The sequence below is a fragment of the Ornithodoros turicata genome, unplaced genomic scaffold, assembly GCF_037126465.1.
Source record: "Ornithodoros turicata isolate Travis unplaced genomic scaffold, ASM3712646v1 Chromosome22, whole genome shotgun sequence".
NCBI lineage: Eukaryota > Metazoa > Arthropoda > Arachnida > Ixodida > Argasidae > Ornithodoros > Ornithodoros turicata.
Window position 1 is genome coordinate 382,109 of NW_026999340.1, and position 20,433 is coordinate 402,541.

General features: G+C 47.9%; 1 long non-coding RNA gene across 1 annotated transcript; it reads left to right on the forward strand.

Moving 5' to 3' along the window:
• Positions 1 to 1,533: 1,533 nt before the first annotated feature.
• LOC135373200 (uncharacterized) lies at positions 1,534 to 2,694 on the forward strand. The gene is made up of 2 exons (XR_010416343.1): positions 1,534 to 2,044; positions 2,514 to 2,694. It is a non-coding gene; the product is annotated as an uncharacterized LOC135373200 (long non-coding RNA).
• The last annotated feature ends 17,739 nt before the right edge of the window (positions 2,695 to 20,433 follow it).

A 20,433-nucleotide genomic window follows, 5' to 3' on the forward strand; every position in this document is an offset into this window, starting at 1 on the left:
CCCGTCTTACGTTGCAACAAATAATTGACGAGTTCGTAAACGGAGGAGTGTCTGATGGGCTTGCCCGACACGGAGACACAACCCTCGCGATCCCAGGAAAGAACCTTCTTTAATTCCGAGACGACCCTTTCCGCTTCCTCTTCGTCCACCTCTGGAGAGAGGAGCGAATAGTCAAAGTCATTTGTAGCGTCGGACGCCTTGTTTTTATTGTCGTAGGGGTCAAATCCGTACTGCTTGAGTATGCGATACAGTGCTTGCAGTATGAGTTTCACTTTGACGTCGTCACTCTCCTTCGAGGAAAGAATGTTTCCGATGGAGGTGGTCACTTCAATTCTCTTGGCCATTGGCGAAAAGGTTCAACACGGCGGAAAGCAGGAGAGGAACCACCGACGAAAGAACGCCCTGTCCTCGCTGCTGAGACAGATAGCGCTTCAAACGTTGCGGATTCTTGTGAATCTTTTTGTAGGCGAGCCGTCGTAAAAAGCGTTTGTGCTTCTTCAAACGCGCGAACGTATCTGGAGCTAGAGCCACCTTTCCGTTCAATACATTGAGGCAAATTTCGGAGAGGTGTTTCATGTCGGACGAGGACGAACGTCTCAAGACGTCGCGGCGGCGTGGAGGGGGTAGAGTGGAGAGTACTTTGAGTAAAGTGAGGTGAGGGCGGAGATTCATTTCGGAGCGTAGATATATTGACGTTCTCCCGGAAAGATATTGCTACGCAACCTGTGATCCTCGTGCGTATAGTTGTGAAGATCCACGAGTAAATATGCGTGGGGCGACGACATCGCTTGTTTATATGCGTCCAGAAAATACTCCAATCTTTTTCTGCCAAATAGCTGTTGGCCGAAATGTTCCATCTGGTGCACGCTGCGCACGGTGCGCCACAGGACGACGTAACTGGCGTTGTAGGATATTGTTCTAAAATGGCTACTGTCGAAAAAGATGTTTTGAACGAGTAAGAAGATCGACGCGTTGGCGTGGTGAGAACCCCGAATGAAAAGATCGGTCACCTCCTTCAAGGAACCGGCGTCGGTCATGTGATCGTCGACGACGATCAGCGTAGCGCGCGACGTGTCCCACTCTCGCGGTAGCTCCTTGGTAAATTTTACGGAGTCCCCGAATTCGTCCTGCATGCTCGGCTAAGCATATTTCTGCACGTAGAATATTTGTGACGGAGGCTTGTCTACCACGTCGTTCAGGTTCCTCAACACGTTAGCAACGAACGTAGATTTGCCGCACATGGAGGGGCCGCTTAAGATACAGCGAAAGGGATGACGGAAACGAAAAGGTTCGGGGGAAGACATGTTGCGTGCGTACACGTTGCACGAAGAGAAAGAAGAGACTGAGACTCGAAGAGAAATGCATCGCTTTTTATTTACACATCCTCGTCGTCGTCCTCTACATCGGAACTGCGTTCCCAATACAGATTGTCCAGGCTAAAGTTGGACTTCTTTTTCGCCAGTCTGTCCGCCGCTAAGATGCGGTCGAGCGTCTTCATCTTGTCCTGACACATTTCTTGACGCGCTTGCAACCATTCCAGACGGTGGACTTGAAAGGCTTCCTCCACGATGCCGCGTATAAATTCGCGAAGTTCTTCGTTTTTTGTCTTTTCCTTGCGACGACGAGAAACGCAGGAGAATAAACCACACATGGCGTTTTCCACGTATCGGTCAGAATGATGACGCGAGCGCGGTGCGCGCTGCCTTTATAGAGATAAACGCGCGCGCGCGCAAAGAACGGAGAATGAAAGCGAAACTGAAAAGCCACCCGTCGCCGCTAGGAGCGCGCGCGCAGCAGCAGAGAGCCGAAACCGAAAACACCCGCGGCCGGCGCAGGGGGCGCTAGGAGCGCGCGCGCGCGCATGCGCGGACGGGTGGAGCAGAGGGCGCGCGCGCGTCGCCTCTCTCAGTTTCTCTCGGACCGTCGCGGAAGACGGACGTGCGCTCCGCGCGCTCGCTCAGTTGCTGGCTGGATCTCGTAGGGAGCAGACGTATGTTCTCCGCGCTCGCTCAGTTTCTGCCTGGAAGTTGCCGCGGGGGAAAAGGTGAGTGATTTGACGCGCTCCTTTTCTCGTATGTTTGCCGTGTTTAGCGGTGACCGCGCTCGTGTTAAGCCTTTTCTCGCATGTTTAGACTTGTTTTGCGGTGTCCAAGCCTGTTGACGCATGTTTAGCGATGTGTGGTTCCCGCCTTGTGTTAGCTGCATAGTGTTGTGGTTAGGGCTAAGCGATCGCCCCCGTAAGCCTCTTTCCTCGTATGTTTGCCGTGTTTAGCGGTGACCGCGCTCGTGTTAAGCCTTTTCTCGCATGTTTAGCGATGTGTGGTTCCCGCCTTGTGTTAGCTGCGTAGTGTTAGGCCTAAGCGATCGTCCCCCCGTAAGCCTTTTTCCCCGATGTGTACTGTTTTCTGTTTTAGCAGTAGCGGTTAGACCTTTTCTCTCGCATGCCTAGACTTGCTTAGCAGTGCTGTCATTTTTACCCGCCGCTAGTATCTTGTTCTGTCTTTCTCGTCTAGAGCTATGATGGTGGCGCCATCTGGTGTGATGCCTTGCAACTAAGTGGCCACCTGTCGTCGATCTCTGCAACTGCTGGGTGCAAACTACCAACATGGCGGACGCTGGTCACTCGGGTGTTGCGGAGCGGCTTCTTCGCCGCGGCATCGTTGATTTTCGAATAAATTGTTTCTCTCTACTCTATTTCTATCTTTTTATTTTATTTTCTGCCTATTTTTTTATTTTTTATGACCACGATTATCCGGAAACGCACATCTTGGTCTGGACGCAAGATAGACATTCCCCAATTAGTGTGATGGCTCCCTGGAGGGTGCTGATTAATGTGGGGGGTCCCAATTAGCTCTAATTGCTAATTAATGGCGTCCAGGCCAGATGTGCGTTTCCGGATAATCGTGGTCAGTACTTACTACTGAGAATCAGAGATAGTGAAGTTTTCATGTAAAAGACCACGGCTCTGACACAACTGAGCCCGCCTCAATTTTCTTAAGTCCTGCACTGTCAGGGTTTTTATCGTTTTTAATTATGTAATAATAATTTCGTGTGGGTTAACATATGAAATTGTAATGAACTCTAAGAAATGTTGGAAAATAACCGTTATCTTTCTCCTTTCACTATGGGGTACGTATCGGGTGATGGAACACTTTAGAGAACCTGTACAGAGCCTATAAATTATGCTGTGCTTCGGCAAAAACGCTATAATCCTTGATGTGATTCTTTAATGAAGGGCAGACATTTAGTAGTGCTTTACGGAGTGATAGGAGTGGAAATCTTGGAATATGATGGGCAGAAACGTTTTTGAGGCTGAAACACACTAGGTGACGCTGCCTCGGATTTGTGTTATATGTATGTTTGTGTGTACCAGAAAAAAGTGTTGGAGAGAATGCGAAGAGTGTTAATGAGTGTTCGGTTAGTTAAACGAAGCCCCATTGAAGTCGACGGAAAGCAGATGTCAGCGTAGGGTAATATGTTAACGCACTCGCTCGGCAATCGAGATGCGCTTGCTTAGATTCCTGCCACTGTCTGGCTATATCGACGACTGCTATATTGTATTGGAATGGTTCCTCTTCAAATATTTCTGAATGCGCCTGCTACCGTGTATTTGCACGAGCGACATCCACACGGTATATTCTATTGGAGGGGAAAGCGAAAAAACATTAAGGGCGATTAATGTAATGAATGCGATGACAATGTGTTAGCATTAGACATTCGTCTTATTTGTGCTTCTTATACCGAATGCATACCTAGATCGCACCACACAACCACACCACACTACATACAGACATGATACATATGGCATACGCCACACGACATGATACACAAACTCAGCCGCTCGCGAAACAGTCGGAGGACGCACAAGACACGTCTGAAGACGTCCAGAGACGAGGCGCAACTGAAGACGGCTCGGTGTTGCCAAATCTCATCCACAGGAACACGCTATTGGCGTCCCGAAAAGTCGCTACAATTGAAACTAAAAGTCGCTAAAGAAAGTCGCTTCCACCACTGTGCCCTTTTTGTTCGTCGCACGTTATGAAACAATGTGCTGACAGATGTACCAGATATTTTAACGAATGCGTGTGCTAGACGGCCAAGAGAGGACATGACAACACGAGTTTGAGTGGATAAAAATAAGAGAAAGTAAATGAAATTCGGAACCTTGAGCATCTTCTGCTGAACTTTGTCTACCTTTGTCATCGTAAGCACGTAATGGTGATTTGTTTATTGCTTGCAAAAGGTTCCGACGCTTTCTCGTGTTTTTCTGACTTGCTATGCTTCTTTATGTCTGACAGCCTCGCATAAATCTGAGACTCGCAGTAGACGGGCTTGGCCCGTGTGTCGCTGTCGTTTTTTTTTTTTCATTCTAAAACGATAAAACTCTCAGTTCAAGGGAAAACGAAGACATCTCCACGTCGGCGAGTCAGCGAAGGGGCAAACTTGAAACGGCTCAAAGGACTAGCGCTGCGAAGAGCAGAAACGAAACTGGACGCCGCACGGAGCACGCTGTACCTCTCCGTGACACATGTGATTGACCCTAAGCTGATTGAGGGACGGGGAGGTCCGGGTATCCTGACCCAACCTCAACCTCGGTGGTTAGTTTCAGCTCACCTTGGTAGTGAATGGCATGCTTTCCAAGGCAGGAACGCGCCCCCCCCCCCCTCAGAAAAATTCTGGATCCAGATCTGCCTGAGCAGCCCATCACGAAAATGAACACTGACTCTGTATTGACTCTTAGTTTTGGGTCTATGTACTATATTGACAACCTATTGCATTTCTCAGTTACCTGACTTCTGTAAATCTCTATGTCCTTCATATTGATTTTCGATGTATGTACTATTGTATATACATGAGCCATACAGATTATATTGCAACCCTATTCCAAATTGGCTACCGTGTATGTATTGAGAAGCGTCAATAGACATTATGCAATAGAGACTCCATACAAAAATGCTAAAAAGCGGGTTCGGCGGCTTCCAATCGCTGCACCCTGGCATGATTTAGCTTGCGTCTATGTGTGATGCAAAACAGAAAAGCTACAGGTATACAGTTTCTCTGACTTTGTTTTATTGAACGTTCCACAATGCAGCATAGCCGCAGATCACTTTCAGGATGTACCCTCCAGGGCAACGGGGGGTGTGTGGGAGTAAGACATTTCGTCATTGTCTTGAACCTCGGCCACCACACATTTGCTTTTGTGTTTCTCTTTGTTCGTTTCTGGTACTTCCCATAACGAAGAATGAGTGTGGCAGTTTAAGGCAGCTTAAGAAGCAAACGGAGAAAAATATAGTGAGAGAAATATAAAGAGAACCAATATGTCCGAAAAAGTCACTTCGAAAGGTCATGAAAATTCTTCCCAGGACCAGTACTGCACGGCGGTACTGGCATGTGTGTGTATTGTCATCAAGCACGAGAGCTACCTATGGTGGTAGTCCTGTTTGGACGCTGCGGAGTGCAGTACAGTTCTAGCGAGCTGGCGAGAACATGATTTGCCACTCACCCTGAACGTGGCGGAAAAGACGAGTAGACATCAGCCAGCGGTGGGAGCACTCGACAAGACCTACAGTGCTTCACCACGGACATTGTGGCTACGAAGCCCTGGCCTGACAGCCTAAAATATAGCTGCGACTCCGAAGTCTGGGCCACCGAAACCCAGCCGACAACGATGGATCCAAATTTGAAAGTTTATCTCGGTAACTAATAAAGCCAATTGTTTACGCTGAGTGCGCAGAACAGGCAACGGTTCAAGGAACTGTACGGTAGCACAGGCGACAGTCGACAACTGAAATATTTGCGTTAATCTGCGGCCCAGGAAAAGAGGAACACGCCAACGCCTGAAATAGTGCTCAGCGGTTTCACACATCCCGTGAGACGGGCAACCGTCAGAGCGAGAGATGTGAAACCGGTGAAATTGCTCGCGGAGAGCAAGAACATTGAGGGCGGGCTTCCACTGAAGACTGGCGTGGCGGGTGTCTGGCCATCCCGCAGTGATTGGACGCCACGAAAGCTCCGTCAGCACCGGAGGGACCGGCAACTCCTCGATAGCCGTATAAAAATCGCCGACAGCCCATAACTGGATGTCAGCGTCAGGAAGCTTGAGTCGCAAACGCCTCACAACATCAACACATCCTGCGTATTGATGAGGCAGGACTTCGGTCCCGGGCCGAAATGCGGGACTCTCAATTAGCCACCTTGTGGCCCATCCGAGAGAGCACTGCACTAATGCGCACGCTGAGTGATCGGGAGTGTGCAGTACCTCGAAATAAACGAGCCTAAGAGAAAACGGGTACTACAGATTGTTTGTCACGCGAGTTTCAGCTATTGGAGTCCTGTCCTATTGGAGTCCTATTTCAGCTCGGTGTCCTGCTCGCCTCTGGCTCAAAAAGAAGAGCGAGCTGTGTAAGTCTAATTTGTCTTATAAGTGTAATAAGTCTATTTCTAAGTATAATGTTACGTTCACTGCAAGAAACATAGACGTTACGTCGATTGAGAGTTTATATTCCAAACTTTTATATCCCTCGCTTGACTGTTGTATTTGGGCGTAATCGAATTATACTTAGACAGCTCATCCTTCTTTTTGAGTAACAGCAGGGCTCTCTAATTTGCAGACGCTTGCGGAAAAAACAATATATAGTGCCTATGTTCTATTAGGAGGGGAACGCCAGTACCTTTCAAAGTCGCGGGGGAGTACTACTTGTAGTATTGATCCTGGGAAACAATTTTCTTAACCTTTCGCAGTGCGCTTTTTTGGACTTCTTCGTTGTCTCTATATTTGCCTCTATTTGATGATTGATTATTTAAAAGGAAACCTCTGTTTGCTTTTTAAGCTGCCGCGCTCATTGTTCGTTATGCCAGAAATGGACATAGAGGAACAGAAACGGAAATGCGGTGGTCAAGGTTCAAAATAATGGATAAATGTCTTACTGCCACGCAGATCTCTTTCGCCGTAGAAGGTATGTCCTGAAACTGACCTGCAGCTACGCTGCATCGTGGAACGTGCAATAACGGAAAGTAAGGGTCGTCATATTTATTTATTTACATACCCCAAAGGCCCTTACAGGGCATTCGAAACCTGTAGCTTACGTGTTGTGCATCACACGAGTATTGAATCCACGATTTACACAAAAAATCCACGGCAAGTATGGCACTTTTTACTTTAAAATTATTTGATTTTTTTTATTTTAAAATAGTGCATAATCTGACTCAAAACAATACTTGTCGTGGATTTTTTTTTTAAAACTCGGGTTGTAGAAAAAAAAACTAAACAGAAAGGGAGCAGACGGAGGGAAACAATTTATTTGAAAATTAAGGACGCCATCTTGAAAAATGCACTCCGGTGCGGGCGGCTGGGGCAGGATGCTTGCAGAGACAGATGGCAAAGTAGTTGCGAGGCATCACACCAGATGGTGCTGCTTTCATAGCTCTATGCGAGACAGACAGAGAACAACAAAATACGAGAGGCAGGTAAAATTGCAACACTGCTCAACAAGTTTAAGCATGCCAGAGTGCGGGGAAAAGGCTTAAGGCAATGGACTAGGCCTAACCACAGCGTCATCACCTAGAGAATTCAACGGCTAACACAAGAAAATAACCATAACCACAAAAATAGTAGTCACACAACGCTAAACATGCAACAACACGAACAAAAGGCCGCTACGGGTCACTGCAAAACAAGTCTAAACATGCACGTGCGGGGAATATTCGTTAGGCGAACATGCGGGAAAAGGCTTAACACGAGCGCGGTAAAACAACGTGCAAAGATCGGCAAATCACTCGCCTTTCCCCCTCGGCGACAGAGCGTCCGATTCCCTCAACAGCCAGGCACAAACTGACCGGGCACGGAGACAGTGGAGCGACCGGCTGTGCGTCCTAGTGCCCTCTGCGTGCTCCTAGCTGCACCTGCGAGATGCTAAGAGAGAAGTGAATTTTTGCTCCCTCTCGTTGCCTAGCTCGTGACGTCATCCCATTGTCCCAAGGCTACAGCGCTTTTTTTTCACACGGTGGACACAACTCCTTGGGACAAGGTCAATCCTCAATGAAGCCATGGCATGACATCATCACTCAGCCTTGCTATTACATGATTCAAGGACGCGTACGCTCTGGACAGGAGAACTATTATTTATTGAATCACTATCGCAAGATTCCTTCCATTTCACAACTATAATGAAACAGAAAACCTACTGCAGAAGGGCACCATGCATGAAATCTGGTCATAGCAAGCATTCTTATCCCAATGACTTAGTAAATGCGACTTTGCAAAGTCAAGAGAGTACAAAATATCCTAACAAGGAACATCATGAATAACTAATAACGAGGACTAGGTACAGATCAGCAGAGAGCATGGCTAACAAGGAGCGCACAACAATGCGTTCGTTCCATCCGGGTGTCAGGCAGATAACTGAATAATGATGCTTTCTTCCCCCTGAATAAAGCCCCACATGTATAACCCATGTGGTTACTTTACGAACTAATTTAATCGCAAAATTATTAAGAATCATGTCACTGCTACTCACGTCCAGATCAAGGGTGTGGAAGCACTATCGTCATCGTCAAGAGAAGAATGATCAACAAGAATCTTTCTTGTCAAAAAAAAATGCAGAGCATTAACAAAAAGAAAGCATACATCATAAGACAGAACCGGTCTGGGCATGTCAGGACATTTCTCAACAAGCAGTGTCACACGATGTAAAGGTGCACGACTGCTAGACAACCAAGGAAAGCAAGCACAGAGAAAGCACTTAAACAAAGTGGCAAACACACACACACACACTCCACTTATTCATAAAGTCGCCATCGTACGTCCGTCCACGGAAGCACACACCATTTACCAGTGACGAACCATACATCCGTACCCCGTCAGAGGTAACCTGAATCCCACCGAGGCTGCACTTTTCCACTAACGGCCAACACAATTGCTTGGAACAGAATTAACGCGTCCACACCCGCCAATGGCCAAGAGACAAGTCACTTCTAGCGCCCTCTGCATCCCTTTCTCACAGGTCGTGACGTCATTCTATTGTCTCATGGCTACACTGTTTTTTTTTTTACTAATGCTGAACTGGACAAGGTCCACCTGAAACAATAGAGCCTCAGCATGACGTCATCACCCAAGAATGCAGCTGTACGGTTCAAGGGCGCGTGCGCTGTAGACAGGGGACCTGTTACTCGTTGAATCACTATCCCAAGATTATTTCCTCTATCCCTCTATAACGATTGCAGAGGAAGCAGAAAAACTATTGTTGCTTGTTGAAAAACTTTGTTCCTCCTGAATATAGCCATGCACCTGCCCCCTTGCGGTTACTCTCTGAACTAATTGAATCGCAAAACTATTAAGAATCATTCTAGCACTACTTCCACTCAGGGCAGCACTATCGTCAAAACAAGAATGTTTCATTTCAAAAAGAGAAAAAAAACTACATGTAGAAGGAAAGCATGACAGAACAGGTCTAGGCATGTCAGCGCATGTTTGTCAGACAAGGAGGAAAAAAGCGAAGAGAAACACTTGAACAAAGCAGAAAACCAACAGCAAACTACTTCTAAGCACACACATTCCTCTTATTCGAAGAACAGAGCTCATCGTAAATCCTTCCAAGACAATGCACACCATCCTCCATTTTTCTATTGCTACACTTTTTTCCAGTAACGGTCAATGCATTGCTAGAGACACCTGGAACACTGTGTGACGTCATCACATCCTGTCTGAAGAAGGCAGCGGCAAAGACAAAGACTCCTACTATTTATTGAATCGCAGGATTATTTCCTTTGTCCGACTCTTAATGATATTCATTCTTACTTTAAAATTCAACGAGAAAGCACCGTGCATATTAGCGATTTTTACTGTTAAGGATCATCGTGGTCATCAGAATCATAACACCAGTAAACTACGACTGCTCTTTGAAATGATAATAATTGTGACCACTCAACATCATCACCAGGCTTATGTAATACATGACCCTTTCTATGCTCATACATTCGTTTTCTGAGGGTACATTCGCGCTCGACTGAGGACTAGACACAACGCCATTACGGGAACATGATTGCACTCCTACATATTAATGATTATTGCATTGCAGTTTAGAAAGATTATCACAAAAAAAAATCCGTACAACGCTCAACTATAATATAGGAGCATTAAGTTCTACTTTCTCTGGAAACTATAAATGCCCTGTTACTTGGATCACTATTAATGAAGCGCTCCAATTTTTTCTCTCTTCCCGTTTTAGCCTTGTCATGCAGTGAAGCAGTCTCACATCAAAAATAATTAATTTACACTGAGGGTGGCGTGCTAGGAATTTCTGTCCTGCGCTCAGATGCAAGCATTTCTGCACAAATACTTGTAACAGCTGCCTTCCTCAACACACCGTGCTCCCAATTACATCTAACAAACAAAAAAGATACAAACCCTCTTCTCACAAATTCAGCTGTACCATGCGACTTCCTTCTGCTTAAAATCCGTGAAAAAGGAAAAGGGCAACAAGCAACAAGCGAAGCATACGCTAATAAACTAAGAAAAAGACACCCATTTCCTGTATCAGATAATTCGTGCACAATGCTACATACACAGCCGCATTGCCCTTGCGTAAAGAAAGCACAGGACAAGGGCACACAAATCCCTGTAAGCGAGCAGTGAAAAGGCTTAAGACCTCAGGAATAATCGCAGAGTCACCACACATCGCTATGCGGCTAACACAAGACGACAACAAGATACTACCGGCGGGTAAAATTGTAACACTGCTAAACAAGGGAAGGTAAAATGGGTAGGAACAGTTTATTAGAATTAAGATGAACAAGGATTTCGTGCAGAGCGTGTACTTCATCAGGTTAAAGAGTAGCCGTACATCAGGACGTATATATACCAGTAGAAAGGGAGGGAGAAAAGGAAATAGACAAGCAAAAACACAATCGAAGACACTTATCTAGCTGAGGGAGTTGAAAAAATAATAAGTAAAAAGCGAAGCAGACCTGACAAGACAAAAACTACAGCCCAGGGTCATGTGTCACAGACACATAACAGGGGAAACTTCACAGCGCGGACAGCTGAAAAAGGCAAGGCGACCCTTCCGATGCTCCCTGTAATCGGGAGTTTCGGGAAAAGCTCAAGGTCGGTCCGCGATCCCCAGCCGCCCGCGCTGCGAAGCCCCCCCCCCCCCTCCCAGCCGGCCTGCAAACTTATTTTACTCGTATATATACGTCCTGTTGTACGGCAACTCTTTAACCTGATGAAGTGCAGGCTCTGCACGAAAGCCTTGTTCATCTTAATTGTAATAAAGTGTTCCTACCCGTTTTACATTCCTTCAGTGTAATCACAGTTAATTCGACTTTGGCGTTGCTTTTTACGCACACACGCACAGACAGCAGCTCAGGAATGCACAGCGAGAGGTGCTCTTTAGGGATTTCTCCTCCACGCTCAGATACCAGCATTTCTGCACAAATACTGATAACTGCAAACAGCTTATTCGATCAACATATCGAGCAAAGTGAATACTGACACACAACATCATCTAACAAGAAACAAAGAAATTCAATTATCACCAATTCCGAATGCCAAGCGACTTTCTTCTGGATATATTCTATGTGTTTGCCTTTTCGTGTGACACGAGTGATACATTTATGTACTATTGCGTGAAATAGTGGTTAAAAAATAAGGGTAGTCCCGTTTGCATTGCTATCTGTAGGAGAGGACGAGCGTTTTTAATGCAATTGCCCCGCGAAGCTGGTGAAGTCTTTGTTTTGGACAGGGCATTTTATGAGTGCCCGACGCCGGTCCTGCTGTTATTTGTTTGTTAATATATGTCTGTCATGTTGGTAGCGCTGTTCAAGCTTTGTTTTCTTTGCAAAAATTCAGACTTGATGGTATTAAGCTGTCCAAGAAAGTGACTTTCCCTGCTCGCTTAAGATAAATTGTGTGTCCCTTTTCTGTGCTTTCTTCACGCAGGAACAATGCAATTGTGTATTTAGCATTATGCAACAATTATCTGATAGCAGAAATGGGTGTCTTTGTCACAGTTTATTAGCGTGTATCTCCTTATTTTATTTTTCTCTCATAGCTATGCGAGCAAAAGTGTGTATAATTTTTCACTGGCCTTTTCTTATTTCACTGCTTTTACTCAGAATGTAGCTGAGGGGAAACAGTCAGCATCCAGGTAGAGCAGAAGAAAGTCGCTTGGCCTTCGGAATTAGTGATAATTGAATTTCTTTGTTTATTGTTAGATGTTGTTGAGTGTCAGTATTCACCTTGCTTGCTATGTTGATGGAGTAAGATGTTTGCAGTTATCAGTATTTGTGCAGAAATCGCGAACGTGCTTCCAGCGACCATGGCTATTTGAGAAGAACCACCGTCGTCACCGAGCTGTGATTTAACGTCATCGCGTACAAAACGGGAAAACTTCGAATTAAAGCGCAAAACGGTTTCAATTTTTCTTAAAGGTGATTACCGGGAAAGCACCGTGCACTTTTGTCTAAATACTGAGGTCTGCAGGTTCAAGGTGAGCTGCAATCATTTGCGGGTTCTTGAATTCACAGAACGGTGAATCGCAGTAGACAAATTCTGACTATGTGTCCACGTATTAGAGGAGGGAAAGGAGGCAATGCACAGGCATTCTCAATCTAGGTGGTGTTGGCAGCAATCGAATGGGAAGGTATAGCCGTTTTTACCATCTGACGAACTGGTTACCGCATAATATTTTTTCGCTTTAGTTACGGTTCGTTCAAGGGGAGACAAACAATGCTAACGGTTCGGCTAAAAATAGCGTCTTTTTGCAGTTTCCAGTTATGGTTCAGTTCCGGTTTTGACCCCTATGATGATCACTGAAAAGCATGTATGATCGCTTAATGAGGCTCACATTTTGTTGAAGAGAGCAATTGTGTAACTTCCACACCATCTCAACTTTTGACTTCCGTAACCAGATTCAGTCAGAAACTGATAGTAGTTTCTGAGATGGTATGCAAATTATGAGAAATAATCACGCAGCGATTCAAAACTAGCACAGAAAAGGACACTCGCAATATAGTGCCTCCATTTTCTGTGGAGTGAGTGCTGGTTTTGCATTTACGTGCCCATCAGTAGTATAGAAAGAAGTCCTATAGCCAAGAGTTTTCTCTAATCCAATTCCAATCCAATTCTAATCCAATTCCAATCCAATTCTAAGCCATAATCCAGTTATAATCCAACACAATCCAGTTCTAAGCCGACACAAGCCAAATCCAAAGCCATCTGATTGGCCGCCATTAGCTCCGCCCACTTCACGTTGATTGGCCCATGCTTAGCCTACTGATCTGATTGGCCGCCATTAGCTCCGCCCACTTCACGTTGATTGGCCCATGCTAAGCCTACTGATCTTTGATTGGCTGCCCGTAGCTCCGCTCCTTTATGCTAATTAGTTGGCTTGGCTCCGCCCAGTTCACGCTGAATGGCCCGTGCTAAGCCTACTGATCATTGATTGGTTGACTGTAGCTCCGCCCTTTTATGCTAATTACTCGGCTCTGCCCACTTCACGCTGATTGGTGCATGCCTATCGCTGAGCAGAGCTAAGCCCCCTTATTGCCGATTAACTGGCTCCGCTGATTGGTCCATTCGAAGCCTACTGATCACTCTCCACATTTTCCAGACTTTCTAAGCCCTCTGATTGGTCGTGCCCCGTTTAAGCCTACCGATTGGCCCCATTCTAAGCCCACTGATTGGCTGACTAAGCCCGCTGAACATAGCCTTCGTTAGCGCCCGCCAGATGGCGCACTCGGCAGCGACCCTGCTGCGGCTTTATCTCAGACAGACAGGGAAAAAATACCTTTCAACGTTTATTGAGTACATGTTTGAGAAAAAGCATGGCGGTCTTGGAGAGATTGATTCCTTTGATGCTGGGCATGGTTCCACGGAAGTGACGGATCATGTAGACGTCTCCGGGACAGCGGCTGAAGAAAATTTCGTCCTCCGTGAGCTGGCACATCCGCGTGCACTGGATATCTTCGTAGCTGTCGCTCACGTCCAGCGAGTGAAGGCACGCGCGCAGCGATCCAGTAGCGTTCCTATTCATGTTAATACCGGATCGCATAGGTACCACGTGCCACTCTCTGATGGCCAAGATGTCGCCAGGGCATTCGTGCGCGTACGTGTGCTTATCCTTCTCCAGCTTGATGCTCGCAGTACAGTTGCCAGCGTCCAGCGCCAGCGCGCACGAGACGAGCGAGAAGAGAACGAGGTGCCTCATCCTTCCAATGACGCAGGTCAAATGAAGCTACTCCTACTCATCCACTGCATTATCTGTGCGGCGGGGGGAAAGAACGCCAGGTGAAATCTCGCTATCTTCGTCATCCACTCGAGCTTACCATATTCGCAGCTTCCGTACGGGTAGGAGTCCACGTCATTGTAGAGGTATCGTTTGTCGTCATACGCCATCAGACTTCTTTTCACATTTCTGATGGTGTATATGCACTGTTTCTTTCCCACTATTGACACCTGTTCATGCGATACGCTAGCGTGCTTGAATAGGGTACCGCGGTACGTATCATGGAGGAGGTGTTTGCGCACAATGTTCTTTTTGACCCCTTTAGCTCTTGCAATTTGTTTTCCCCCGGCTAATTTGATGGAGTACATTTTGGCTTTCAAGCATATTACTTCCTCAATGGGTACGCTACCCGTTTCACTTTTGAACGCGCCAAGTCTACCGCGATTCCTCTCGCTGTACAGTGGATGATCACGATCGAAGGAAGACAAATCTAAATGGTCGTCGGCGATCGCGCGTAACTGATCTTCATAGTCCTTGCAGAATAGGCCGAGGATCAGAGAATCCGTGTCAAAGTAGCACGTAATCACTGGACAAGTGAGCTTACTCAACAGGGTTTCATAGTAGAACGAGTACATGGTTAACTTACTCAGTTCTAAAATCGTGAAGCCAATCTGCAGGGGGAAATCGCATCGGACTTTTCTTTTGCGCATTTCGTACATGACGCAATCGGGGGACAAAATTTCCATTCGCGCGCATTCCACCTGGCTCCCGAGGCGACTCGCCGTCTCCTCATCGAAGGCTACTCGAATGTCCCGCATATTAAATTTATTTAGTAGCGTACGCCCGAAGACCGCATTATTTGAGATTTTATAGAAATTTTTCTCGAACGTCGTGCTCGATGCGACGCGTCTGGCAACATTGTCCTCGATGTAGGGACGCAGGAATGGTGCCTGACGAAATTTTAGAATTCGGTGAATTTTTGTCACCCGCATGCCCAGTCTACAATAGAGAGCGAGCAGCGCGTAATGAACAACGTACTCGACCTTGTCCTTGCACGTGAGCAGCAGCTTTTTGCTGTTCGCCGGCTGATACATTAACTCTTCGAGGAGCCCTCGCTGGAATGGCGAGAGCCATTCCTTCGGGACGACCGCCTTCTCAGGAGCCAGGGGGAAGTACCGCGTCAGCGCGTGGATAGATTTTGGATACTCCAAATCGCACACGTACACGTATCCCACATCCGAATCTGTGGGATGACGCATAAAATCCACGGAGCTAAAATCCTCGACCCATTCGAAATCGCCGACGGGGAGGTGCTTTATCATACTGAATCCGTAAAGGTTGTTGCAATCTATGTACGATATGTACACCTCCTCTTTATCGGGATCGTAGCCACTGCACAGCGGGTTGTTAGCCCGTAAATGACGCCTGCTCGCCTGACAGAGTCCGCCTCTAACACCCTATTCGATGGTCCGGTACATGTCCTCGTCGATGATCAGCTCCAATTTTGCCCGCGTGTAATTTAGAGCACATTGCCACGAATAGGATGCCAGAGAAACGCAATGAAGCAATTCCAAACCGCGCGCGTCTTAGCACAGGCGTCGGAAGTGCTGCATTACGTCAGCATGTAACAGGGCATCCGTTTTCAGGTACAATGCATTATAATCCCTCAGATTCGAGCATCCAAAACGTTCAAATACGTGCAGAGCGTACTGATAGTCTTCATCGTGTAGAGGAGGTGTTGTCCCTCTACACGAGCCCCGACCGGCGATGATGGTATGCCACGGAGAGGCGATGACGGTGGAACTGAGGCAGGTGCTTCAGGCGCGTGGCCATCTTCGTCATTGTCCACGGCCCGCTACAGGGCTCCCCCCTCAGACGCGGAGCGGCGATAAGAAAGATGGAAGAATCACGTCTATACCGGAGGGAGAGAGCGAGAGCGGCCGTGGATGACGTGCACTACAGGACGAATTCGTGGGACGGCACAATACCCGTTGCGTGAAGCTCTCGATGAGCGAGGCAGATGAAGGGCGAATCGTTGGGCGTGAGAGTCGTGGCCTGGGGTGCCGCAACCGGCACGGGAGCGTGAGCTCATAGGGTCCCAGGAAGTGATGCTGCGTACCCGTGAGGATTGCCATGAAAACTGCCGAGACGCTGGCTAATGCGGGCCGTGGCGTCGGCGGCCGCGACTGCCGAAACCAGCAGGCGAGCACTTTGCTCTGTTGTCGCGGCCGGCTGCGAATGAGCGTCGAGAGGCGGAAGGGAAGTGGCGGGTAGTGAGTGTGCCGGGGTCCGTGCACAGCGTAGGGCGGTCCCCGGGATCCGTCAAGCGATGGTCGGTTAGAGGATCGTATGACCAGTGACCGCTTGGAGCATTGCATGGTCGTCCGAATCGGTACCGTGGAGGGGGCGGTACGTGAGCGTCGGCGCGTCAGTCGACAGGAGAAGGGCAGTCGTGATGCTGTCGTCGTGAGCCGGACGGTGGAATGCTGAAGACTGCAGAGGTGGGCGGGGCCGTGCTGGACGGTGAGGCCGCAGGTGGAAAGGCGCCGGGTACGTTAACGGCGAGGTTTCCTGGCGGTGGGTCCATGTATAGAGCGCTGTGGTAGTGCTCCTCGAAGGCGTCGTCAGGAATTTGGGATAGTAAAGAGCCGAATTGCTCCGAACATGGTGTTCGTTGTTCGGGTCACCAAATGTAGAGGACGATGGTCTTCCTCTACATGAGCCCCGACCGGCGATGATGGTATGCCACGGAGAGGCGATGACGGTGGCCTATCTCCATGGCCGCGCCGGTGGAACTGAGGCAGGTGCTTCAGGCGCGTGGCCATCTTCGTCATTGTCCACGGCCCGCTACAATCGCTTATATCCTCCCCCGTCAGATCGTTTCGGAAGGCGGATTTTGCCGGCAGAGCCAATTCGTCGTAGACCGCGAACGAGCTAACGTGGCTGTATGGGAATACACCTTTAAGAAGCAAAATTTTGTAGTCGTCTCCAAATACCTGCTTCAGGCATTGGAACGCCTCTGCGCCCCCCATGGATTTGACTGTTTCCACGAGCTCTCCCAGCGACGAATTTAGGTACTGCATGGTATCTCTGAATAGGAAGGTGCCAATTTCGAACGATCGGATTTTTTCCATGGAACTGGCCACGATGAAGGGAGCTCGCTTCCACCCGAGAAGGTGAAATTCCCGCAGTAGTCCGGCCAAATCGTAGGCCAGATTGTGCACCATGATGGGCAGTTTTTCCCGCGTCGTGCACGCCACGTTACAGGGGTTGCACAGCGTCGCGATGTAATTTGTCTCGCCGGCAGTACAACGCTTGGAATGGTCGTGGTGCCGGACACGGGCTAGATCTTGCGCGAACTCCCGCCCGCAGTACGCGCAGTGGGTGGCAGCTCTGTGCCGTGCTCGTTGCTCATCATTCAGCACCATTTCCGCGGGGCAGGCGTTCAGGGCGATCATCTCGTCCCGCATTTCCATCAAAGCTCTGACGCACTGCCTCGCAGAATCTTCACCGTGGTGCGTCCTGATGCGCATCACCTTCGAGTCGTGGGTGCGTACGAGCACGGCACAGAAGTTCGAGGTGACGTGACGCTGCATGCCAACACCACTGGGCGCGAGTACGCTCTCCGTGTCCAACGCGACGACGTAGTTGTACTGCTGTTTGTACTGTATTTTAGTAAACTCTACAAAGCTTTTGCCTGGTTCGCAAAATTCCAATATGATTTCGTTTACGTCCGCGCACAGGCGACGATGTTTCGCCATGCTCTCTTCCTTGTTAAAAGAGCGCGTGCAACGCTCGCAGACGAAACGCTTGTCTTTCCTAATCAGTAACCGCTCGAGGGACTTGATTCCAAAAAAATGCTGGTCTATAGCCAATAAGTGAATTTTCTTTTCATACTCGAGTTTTGGAGGTCGCGACACGTGCACTCCCTGATCGACGTACTCGTATACGTACACGGATATCATGTTTTTGTCTTCGAATTCGTCCAGGTCAGAGTAGGAAACGGGGAAGCGACTAGGCCACCAGTACTCCGCTGCATAATTTTCATATTTTTTTGACCATGTATTCCAACTCTGTGGATGCAGGAGGGCGAGCGTGTTGTATTTAAAACACTCACCCTCCTTACGTGCCGGTAAATGAATATTTGTTAGCACATTCCTGTGCTTAGCCAAATGATCGGGAAGTGTCCCATTGCATCCGAATTTTTTCGTTTTCACGGCGGAAACGCACATTTGAACGTTTTGGACGTCGGTGGACACGAACCCGCTCCCTTCCCGATGATAATTTTCTACGCGTCCCGTGGACTCCTGAATCACATCCATCAGGGTATTCGCGATGGCTCCGTCGCTGTGGACTTCGCGAGCAAACGCCATCAAGTGGGCAATGTGCGCGATTATCTCCCCACGAGTTTCCTTTACCATTAAAACATCCGAACAAATGCAAAACCTAAAGGGTATTCTTTGCGCTCTCAATATAGCGACCATATCGTGAAAGTGACTCATTAAATATTGTCGCAAATCCTCTACTCCCTGATCGTGAACAGATGCCAATAGCACGTACCTTTTAACGACACCTCTAAATGTACTGTCAGTCTGGAAGAAGGGCAGGAAAGATGTATCCACGTCGGGGTGCGATCGCATCACGTGAGCAGACAGTGTAGGAGGTGCGCCGTCCCGAGAATCGTCGTCCGATTCATCCGATTCATCCTCGATATCGTGAGGATCAAAAAAGCAGAACACACACCGAGGCACTGAAAATAAACGGATCCGTAAGAAACGTGCAACAAGTGAGGCGAATAACTTACTTTTGAAGCGAGTGAAAGCAGACTGTTCCCCCCTGAGGCGATCGCGCGGCTTATAAACCAGCAGCCATGCTGCATGTCAGAACACGTTGGGGCCATGTGTTTTATATCAAAGCTCGCATATTCCCATGCTTTGGCAGTCGTAAATCATGTGTTCCGAGAAATGAGGTCACGGAGGAGAAATGAGGTCACGGAGCTTCATCGGCCATCCCAACACGTTGGAGCCATCTGTTTTATATCAAAGCTCGTGTACTCCCATGCTTTGAAGGTCGTAAATCACGTTCTCCGAGAAATGAGGTCACGGAGCTTCATCGGCCACTCTGCACGTCAGAACACGTTGGGGCCATCAGTTTTATATCAAAGCTCGGGTACTCCCATGCTTTGGTAGTCGTAAATCATGTGTTCCAAGAAATGAGGTCATGGGGCCTCCGCGGTCGTGGTGCACGTGTCAACACGTTGGGGCCATGTGTTTTATAGCGAAGCTCGCATATTCCCATGCTTTGGCAGTCGTAAGTCACGTGTTCCGAGAAATGAGGTCACGGAGGAGAAATGAGGTCACGGAGTTTCATCGGCCATCCCAACACGTTGGGGCCATCTGTTTTATATCAAAGCTCGCGTACTGCCATGCTTTGGAGGTCGTAAATCACGTTTGTCAAGAAATGAGGTCATGGAGCCTCGGCCGCGGCGCTGCATGTCTCAACAAGTTGGGCCATCTGTTTTATATCAGCAAGCTTTCTGTAACCAAAAACAAAGGGTTCGCTTATGCACTTTGGTTTCCAAGAAGTTCCAAATGTCCTTCGCGTGCGCGCGCGCGCATCATAAATCACATGCTGTTCCTGCGTGATTGTGTAAACAGAATCGCACCACCCTTGCGCTCCTCCAGGGGTGCTGTATATAAAAGTTGCGATATATACAACTCATTTGAGGTCTGTGAAGCTACTTCCGTCGGTTGACTCTCGGTGAAGCGCACAACGAGAAAGGTATGTTTCACTATTGTCTTCAAGATGAGGAAAGTTAGGTAATAGTTGTCCTCATTTTCAGTTCATTTGGCGTGCGTAGAAACTTGCGCTGAGAGATATGTCATCTATTTTCGAGAAGCTGGATAAACTAAAGAAACCCGGTGATGGGGACATTCAGAAAATGAGCACTGTTCCGAACAACGAAAAGCTCGACGTGTTGGACTTGCGCAAAGTGGATACTATGTACGGGGAGTCCGTGTACGTGGAACTCCTGATGGACAACGATAAACGCGTAAAGGTATACCTACCCAGTCGTTTTAAGCGACTCACAGATGAAGATTTGCAAGAAATGCGAGAATTACCAGATCTGAAACTAGAGAAGAAGGAGAGATTAAGGGATGGTAAAAGAGTCGCATCGCCCGACATCATCTTTACTCACGCGAAGAAG